The sequence below is a fragment of the Coregonus lavaretus genome (assembly GCF_964263955.1).
Source record: "Coregonus lavaretus genome assembly, chromosome: 4".
Taxonomy (NCBI): Eukaryota; Metazoa; Chordata; class Actinopteri; order Salmoniformes; family Salmonidae; genus Coregonus; species Coregonus lavaretus.
The window spans coordinates 13,937,996-13,948,001 of record NC_139991.1 but is presented as its reverse complement, the minus strand read 5'-3'; positions in this window follow the sequence as shown (position 1 = coordinate 13,948,001).

Sequence of the window (10,006 nt, the reverse complement as noted above, 5' to 3'; positions counted from 1 at the left end):
ATCACAGGTAGCTCTGATCCACACCATAATGTATGTAAAATGATGAACAGTTTGCTTGCCTCTTAGCAGCAAATGTGGCTGCTAGCATAGTTGCAAAGGGAAGGTACAGTGGGGAAAAAAAGTATTTAGTCAGCCACCAATTGTGCAAGTTCTCCCACTTAAAAAGATTAGAGAGGCCTGTAATTTTCATCATAGGTACACGTCAACTATGACAGACAAAATGAGATTTTTTTTTCCAGAAAATCACATTGTAGGATTTTTAATGAATTTATATGCAAATTATGGTGGAAAATAAGTATTTGGTCAATAACAAAAGTTTCTCAATACTTTGTTATATACCCTTTGTTGGCAATGACACAGGTCAAAAGTTTTCTGTAAGTCTTCACAAGGTTTTCACACACTGTTGCTAGTATTTTGGCCCATTCCTCCATGCAGATCTCCTCTAGAGCAGTGATGTGTTGGGGCTGTCGCTGGGCAACACGGACTTTCAACTCCCTCCAAAGATTTTCTATGGGGTTGAGATCTGGAGACTGGCTAGGCCACTCCAGGACCTTGAAATGCTTCTTACGAAGCCACTCCTTCGTTGCCCGGGCGGTGTGTTTGGGATCATTGTCATGCTGAAAGACCCAGACACGTTTCATCTTCAATGCCCTTGCTGATGGAAGGAGGTTTTCACTCAAAATCTCACGATACATGGCCCCATTCATTCTTTCCTTTACACGGATCAGTCGTTCTGGTCCCTTTGCAGAAAAACAGCCCCAAAGCATGATGTTTCCACCCCCATGCTTGACAGTGGGTATGGTGTTCTTTGGATGCAACTCAGCATTCTTTGTCCTCCAAACACGACGATTTGAGTTTTTACCAAAAAGTTATATTTTGGTTTCATCTGACCATATGACATTCTCCCAATCCTCTTCTGGATCATCCAAATGCACTCTAGCAAACTTCAGACATGCCTGGACATGTACTGGCTTAAGCAGGGGGACACGTCTGGCACTGCAGGATTTGAGTCCCTGGCGGCGTAGTGTGTTACTGATGGTAGGCTTTGTTACTTTGGTCCCAGCTCTCTGCAGGTCATTCACGAGGTCCCCCCGTGTGGTTCTGGGATTTTTGCTCACCGTTCTTGTGATCATTTTGACCCCACGGGGTGAGATCTTGCGTGGAGCCCCAGATCGAGGGAGATTATCAGTGGTCTTGTATGTCTTCCATTTCCTAATAATTGCTCCCACAGTTGATTTCTTCAAACCAAGCTGCTTACCTATTGCAGATTCAGTCTTCCCAGCCTGGTGCAGGTCTACAATTTTGTTTCTGGTGTCCTTTGACAGCTCTTTGGTCTTGGCCATAGTGGAGTTTGGAGTTTGACTGTTTGAGGTTGTGGACAGGTGTCTTTTATACTGATAACAAGTTCAAACAGGTGCCATTAATACAGGTAACGAGTGGAGGACAGAGGAGCCTCTTAAAGAAGAAGTTACAGGTCTGTGAGAGCCAGAAATCTTGCTTGTTTGTAGGTGACCAAATACTTATTTTCCACCATAATTTGCAAATAAATTCATTAAAAATCCTAAATGTGATTTTCATGAAAAAAAATTCTCAATTTGTCTGTTATAGTTGACGAGTACCTATGATGAAAATTACAGGCCTCTCTCATCTTTTTAAGTGGGAGAACTTGCACAATTGGTGGCTGACTAAAAACTTTTTTCCCCCACTGTATATTACTGGAAACTTTCTAAGTTAACCAGTAAACTACCAGAATTGTGGTATCTTTCAAGGATTTTATGTAATCAATCGCAAGACATCTAGTGATCCTTTTGGGTACTTTAGATTATCACAGGTGTCTGTAATTATCTCTGGCCCTCTGTGTGGCCTTATCACATGTAAAATATAGTAAATAATAAAATAAAATAAAACATTTAATGACAACTGTAAAACATTCTCCTAAATATAAACCATCACCTTAGTGAAAACCATTGGTGTTTATTATGAGGGTTTCAGCATGAAATATCCTTTATATTTTATTTAATTTACTATGCCAATATGTACTGTATTTGTTGTCAATGTTTTGGCGTCTAACTGGTGACAGTCATGAAAAAAGTCAATAGTTGGAAGAGTTGTAGAGTTAATTGAAAACCCTAATTATAGCGTTATCATCTTCGAGCCATATGTTCTCACATTTAAATCAATACTGCAGAGCAAACCCAGACTGACATCGCCCTAGCTAACTGTAATTAATTGTCACATCAACAGTATAATAAAATGTAACACTCTGTGTTTACAGTAGATTTGACAGCATTTACATTTTAGTCATTTAGCAGACGCTCTTATCCAGAGCGACTTACAGTTAGTGAATACATATATTATTATTTTTTTTATACTGGCCCCCCGTGGGAATCGAACCCACAACCCTGGCGTTGCAAACGCCATGCTCTATCAACTGAGCTACATCCCTGCCGGCCATTCCCCTACACTGGACGACGCTTGGCCAATTGTGCGCCGCCCATGAGTCTCCCGGTCGCGGCCGGCTGCGACAGAGCCTGGATTCGAACCAGGATCTCTAGTGGCACAGTTAGCACTGCGATGCAGTGCCTTAGACCACTGCGCCACTCAGGAGACATTTGGATGAATGCTTGAATTTACTGAATGCTTATGTGTAATCAATCTACCAGTTTATTATAGCACATAAATAGAGCATGGCTAGCATTATACTGGCAGTCTGTCATGCAGGTCTATTGATAATTATGAAGGGGCGGCTATAGCTATATTGGCTAAGAATGGTTGGAGGACTCTGACATGATGGAATGTGTAAGACAAACTCTGTTCATTTCGTTTTGCATGCACATTGCTATACATACTACTAATAAGAAAAACTATACTAATTCAAAGATGTTTCAATGACACTATGACACCACTTTCCAAAAACTACTTTTGTTGTAATGTTCCCTATAACTAGACGATTTTTCAGTTTGGCAGGCAGATTCTAGATATTTAGCCTATTACGGGTCATAGCCTGCACAAAATAACATAGACAGGCCAATAGTGCTAATTTCATAGCCAATGGTTCTATTCCACAATTCTTAATGAATACCTAATACACTGTGATAGAAATGAAGTACTGATTTAGCTACTGCGAATACACATATGTTTATTCATTACAGAATTAATAGGTATTAAAAAATCAGCTCACCTCTTCCACAATAGATTCCACCATTTATATTTCATTACAGAGGTTCTGGGGCTTGATAATTATTGTTCATTTTGTCTGGGGCAATTGGGATTCCAACAATGTTGAGACCCTGATTAAGTTGAATCATAAAGTGACACTCCAGTAAGCACTGAAATTCTGCATGATCCCATGAGAAAAATTATGTGCATGGCATTGTGTTCATGGCTGTGAAATGCACACATGACCATATTCATCCTCTCCAGTCTGCTCATGCCATGAATGTGACATTTTATATGGAAGACTAGTTTTCTGACTGTTTTTACAGATAAGAAAGGGAGGGGAAAGAATGCCAGACAACCCCCAGCCATTTATGAGAATGACATGGCGCTGTATCCTAATAGCAGACAGTATTAAGAGAAGAAGTATAGAAAGGCTTCATGAATTCATGACAAAGAACATCTTAATTCCGAATTCTTACAAACTCAGTTACTTTTAATGGTTTTCCCCATTTCAAGTAGGCCTGGTATGCCACCAAATAATGTAAAACAAATAATGTAACAAAAACTGTTGCTTGAATGAAAATTAAATTTCGATGAATAAAGCATTGATAAATAAGAATACGTATAATATATAATAGTTACTGAAATATCCAACATATTAACTTTACAAATTGTCATCTAACGTGTGACAGGATTGACAGCTGCCATTATCTTGCCCCTGAACTTGGCACCAGCCCACTGCATAATATGTCTAATATGTACACAGAGCCATTCATAGTGTTTGTATTTCATTATCAGTTGACAGCACCATACCTATTAGCAGTTTGTCTTGTCAAACCTGATGTATTAAACATGAGTTAGATCCAACTACACTATTTATGTATATGGGGAATTTCAAATAGATTGACTCTTCAACCCAGCATTGGGTTCATAAAACGGCTTATGAAGGTAGTTTTATGATACTGAATAGCAAGGTTACACAGCTTTACTTGGTTTTTCCACTCAACCCAAGCAGGTCCTAAGTGGAATTCGGATTATATTCTACAATGAAAAGAAAGGCATATAATCCCATTCTACATTATCTTGAGATAAATAAATTACCACAAAGAAAGGTGTTTAGTAAACTAGAACATGCACAAGCAGAATATCAAGCATTAACTCAAGCATGACATTTAGCCAGAAAGGAATATCGACACGCTCTTACGACATCTGCTGGAAACTGCTCTCCCTCACACAATATATAAAAGTGATTGATTGCTTCTTTGTGGAGGGTAAAATAAAATTCCATCAAGATCAATTTGGTTCTTTTACCAACTTGAAAAGATATCTACTGAGGTCAATAGCAAGCAACACCTTTTACAGAGCTCCTTCATGTTGTCTTTTTTTGTGAGCTTGACATACTGCCAAAAAGCACATCAACCTGTTTGATCAAGAACAGCGACCCCTCATTTTTGAAGCATGTCTGATGAAAAATCTGAACGCTGTGCCCGCTATATTAAGATGCAGAAGGAGCGGATGAAAATAAGTTGTGCACGCTGAAATAAAAAGAAGAGGTGTTTGAGGGTTACAGCCAGACAGGAGTAAAAAGCAGCTGTCTCTGCGCCAAGTGAAGATTCTCTAAAAGCAATCAGTGGCCTGTATAATCTTTCAGCAAGAGGGGCTGCTCATTTGCATAATCACTTGCTCTTGCCTCTCTGCATCTACCCACATGTCGAGCACCAGGGCAGCTGCCAGTCGTAGCCACACAGGATTACTCTGAAATGGGTATATCTCAGCCGTGCTGTCGTTCTCCTCTCCCCATAAACCTGCCTGTATCTGGGCTCATTAGCTGGGTAATGGTGTCTCAACATCATTCATGTTATCTAGGGCTGTTGTAACATCAGCTACCTGTTTCACACTCCCTTTGATGTTTAATGAATTACCCTGATTGGGTGAAACTCCCAAGACAATTTGCTATATGCAGAAAAAAGTTGTGTTTAAACATACAGTATATTTTGCATTTGACTGTCTTCATGGCAAATACACTTTTCTCCAAATGCATTCTCTCCAATCATTGTCTATATCTAACTGGTTCCCTGAGATACATTCCAGGTACAACTTCCAGGAACTCATGGTCAGTAATCTTATGAAAACATACAGCTTTAGAGCAAATCAGCAGGCGTCATGATACAAAGTAATGATGGTGCAAAATGGGTGAGATTGTCCCTTGCATGTTCATACAAATACTAATTTTAAGTGTCCTGCTAAACTTCTGTCTGAGAGAGGAGGGGAAGTCTAGATTAATCGCTTTTCAGCTTTTCCATTTAGCATCAACTGATCGTTTTCATATTTAATGCATTTTTTATGACAGATCTTTCATTGTGTATCTAAAGCTTAATTGTATATGTTATAAATGCTATGCAATAGTTAACCAATGCACATGCTTCCTTGATTACACTTAACAGATGGCCCTGTTCTGCTGGCTGAGCAGAACCACTGTCCCAAAGACAGAATTGTATCATTATTTACAATTATATGGATAAAAAGGGTGTAGCCATTCATCTATTGAGGGGCTTGCGAACTGTAACCCTTATTTTGTATGTGTCCTCTTTGATTGTCTCATTATCTGCATACCCTAATAAGGTCCACATCAATTATATGTCTATAACTGGGATAGAACCTGAATGGTTGAACATGTTCCAAGTTTATATTAGGTAGTGTAACATACACATATGCCTTGTATGTCTGGGTATCTCTTGTTTTATTGAAAAACATTTTTTTTAATGAAAATTGCTATGCAATGCTTTGCACATGAAATACAGGATACAATGTACCTTCTGTCAACCATACTTGCCTCTGTTTAATAGGAACTAATTCAATATGCATAGAATGCTGAAGAGGTGTAGTCTGACAGGTTAATTTGGGGAAGACAAAACCTGCCCGCAGGCACAGCAAACATCACACTTGCAAATTGATTTGTAATATATTATGGATAAAAACATATTTGGCATGTAATGACTGGCTTCAGTTCTGAGTTATACTAAATACTTAGAACTAAAACCTCATTAGCAGGGAAATGGGATACCTAGTCAGTTGCACAACAGAACATATTCAACCAAATGTGTCTTCCACATTTAACCCAACCCCTCTGAATCAGAGTGTTTCAGGTGGCTGCCTTAATGGATGTCCATAGCACCTGAGGAGCAGTTGTTGTTGTTCTCTGCCTTGCTCAAGTGAAGAACTGCAGATTCCTTCCACTTTGCCATCTCAGGGATGCGAACCAGAAACCTTTTGGTTACTGGCCCAACGCTTAATCGCTAGGCTACCACTGTGGGTGGATAAACATAGTTATAGTATTTTATACTCTGCTAAACTATTGTGTGCACAAATATTTCACACAGTCAGGTCCATAATTATTGGCACCCTTGATAAAGATGACAAAAAAATACTGTATAAAATAAATAGTACAAGATCCTTGATTTCCTGTGTCTGCGCTTATGAATTGCTCTCTTCAATTCAAACCACTGGTTTTAAATGGGGTTCAAGTCCGGAGACAGAGATAGCCATTGTAAAATGTTGATTTTATGGTCAATTAAATTTTGTTTGTGTATTTTGATGTGTTCTTGTGGTTATTGTTTTGCTGGAAGATCAGAGGCAACCAGGTTTTGGGCTAAAATGTCCTGGTACTGGGTAAAGTTCACAATGCCGTTGATCTTAACAAGGGCCACAGGACCAGTGGAAGCAAAATAGCCCTATAACGTCAAAGAACCACCACCATATTTTACCGTAGATCCTTTATGAGGTACTTTTCTATATATGCTTCAGTTTTGGTGCCAAAGAGCTCTATTTTCACGTAATGTTTTCCTCACAAGGGGAGGGAGCTAGAGTATTGAAAACAGGGGTGCCAATAAAGTCTTTATTTTTTATTTTAATTTTTTTGTATTACTTGTTAAACAAAATCTCTTTCTCTGAGCAATTATATTAGTAAAAAGTAATATATTTTCCAATTGTTTGTTTGCATACAATATAGCTCAGTATTTGTATTTATTTTAAACAGTATTTTTTGCTCATCTTGATCAAGGGTGCCAATAATTATGGACCTGACTGTATATCCAATTATTCCACAAATGTACAGTATCAAGTTAACGCTCAGCAAGTCTGAGAAGCTGACAGTCCCTTATTTGAGGCTGTGACAAAATGTACTCTCTGCTGGGTAGGGAGGTAGCTTGAGTTATTTCCCTTGTGATTGTCAGGTAATTATAACATGTTGTAGAGACACAAGGAAGATGAGAAAGTTCACTCCATTACCTGCCTGCCAGCAGTACCTCTCCCCCTCCTTTCACATAGCTATGAATACCAATTAGTGGAATCAAAGTGACTGCAAGAGCATTTTAAGTTTTAAATCAATCCCAGATATTTGTTGCTTGAGTTAGAAATGAGGGCATCGTTGACACATTGGCACCGAATCAATCAAGGAAAACCACACTACAAGTTCACTCAGACTGTTAACACCAAATTGTAAGGACAGGTGGGTTCATACCATGGTTACCGTTAATGTTATACAATTTCAGTCGTATAATATAGGAAAAATAGTTTTCAAATCAACCATGTTCTTGCACCTTGCAACAGCCTGATCCTATTTCCAAAGATTGCGAAGTCTTAATTTAAATTGGCACATTTAATTTACCTCTGCAGTCAACTTCATTTAAATGATGGATTGCTTTGTATGAGTATAATTGAACTTTTGAAAAGGAGAAGGAAATAGTGGACAAGCTATCAATTAAACAAACTTGAGCTGCCACTTCATTAATCAGGGAGGAAAGGTTCTGCACCCTGCTGGAATGAGAGGCCTGGCAATCAGGGGAAGGCCTGACATAAAAAGACCAAGATATGCTCTCTTTCTCGTCACAATGTGGCCCTAATGAACAATGATGGAGATACCAGTGCTGACACTGTGGTTAATTCCAATGAGCGTGAATTTCAGACAGTTTGAGAAAATAAAAACATTTGTTCCCAACATTGATGGATAGGCAATCTTCGGCACTCTGTGGGCACACAAAATGACCATCTTAAAACTACAAAATGGGATACATTCTGAGACCATTTCACAGCACGTTGGCCAATGGGTTGTGAATTATAAGTATTTAAGAATGAGAAGAGATTAATGAAGATTATGATTAGATTATTAGAAAAAGTAGGTGTGTTGCTTGGTTGGAGTAAAAACGTGCACTCCCTGTCTCCCACACAGAACCTCTTGGAGTAAGAATTCCACCCATGCTACAGAAGGACACTGGTACTGGTTGAAAACCCTTACAACCATCAAAACCTGCCAAGAACAAGACAGTGGAGAACCTCTCAAAGACTAACTTCTACGACAGGTTTGGGCATCTTAGAAATACAGTACCTTTTACAAAGAAGCCCCAAGAAACTCACTTAGGCTCTTGCCAAGCTCTTCAGAAATCAAGACAGCCATAAAGGTACAAAAAAATGAAAATATCAAACCCGACAACATTGCTGCAGAACTGCTCACGGCAAACACTGCCATCCTGACCAACTTGCTATTCACTCTTCAAAGGGATCTGAAGAACAGAGAAGATGCTCACAGACTGGTTACATGGCCTGATTGTCAAGCTTCCAGAGAAAGGAAACACTGAGGACTGCAACATGTGGAGAGGTACAACCCCACCGGTACAGACGTCATTCAAAAGTCTAGTTTTGATTTACATTTGTTTGAGTTGTCAACTAAAGGGACTTCAACGTGAAATCAACAACAAAAAAATCACGGCATTGATTTAGGTTAAATATTTCCATTCGTTAATGACTTTTTGCAAATCTAATCAGTTTTCCACATTGATTCAACGTCATCATATAGAATTTATTTTTGCAATGGCGTGGAAACAATGTTGATTCAACCAGTTTTTGCCCACTGGGACAGTTCTAGCAACATACAGTCAGGTCCAAAATTATTGGCACCCATGATGAAGATTAGCAAAAAATACTGTAGAAAATAAATTATACAAATACTAAGCTATATTGTATGCTCCCAAAAATTTCAAAATCATATTATTTTATACTGATAACATTTCTCAGAGAAAGAGATTTTGTTTAACAAGTAATCTTTTTTTTCTCAAAAAGATAGGGGTTAAAATGATTGGCACCTCTGTTTTCAATACCTTTCAAAACCTCATCTTGCGATAATGGCACTGAGCCTTTTTCTAAAATGTTTTATGAGATTGGAGAACACATTGGGAGGGATCTTAGACCATTCCTACATACAGAATTTTTCCAGATCCTTGATGTCCTTTGTCTGAGCTTATGCACTGCCCTCTTCAATTCAAACCACAGGTTTTCAGTAGGGTTCAATTCCAGAGACCGAGATGGCCATTGCAAAATGTTGATTTTGTGGTCAATTAACCCTTTCTTTGTGGCTTTTGATGCACTTGTGGTTATTGTCTTTTTGGAAGATCCACTTGCAGCCAAGTTTCAGCTTCCTGGCAGAGGCAACCAGGCTAAAATGTCCTGGTATTGGGTAAAGTTCATGATGCCGTTGACCTTAACAAGGACCCCAGGGCCAGTGGAAGCAAAATAGGTGTGCATGGCCAAAGAGCTCTAATTTCATGTCATCCAACAAATGTAAACTCCTGGACTTTGCTAAACAGCATTGGCACTTGGATTGGAACCGGTGCTATGGTCAGATGACATGAAAATAGAGCTCTTGGCCACGCACACCAGTGGTGGATTTGGTGTCACAATAATGATGCATAAGCATAATAACCCCCATTACTCACTTATGTAGATAATTCCTTTGATGATACAGCAGTATTAGTAAAATGATTCATGCTAATTGTTGACAAGCATGTGCCTGTTA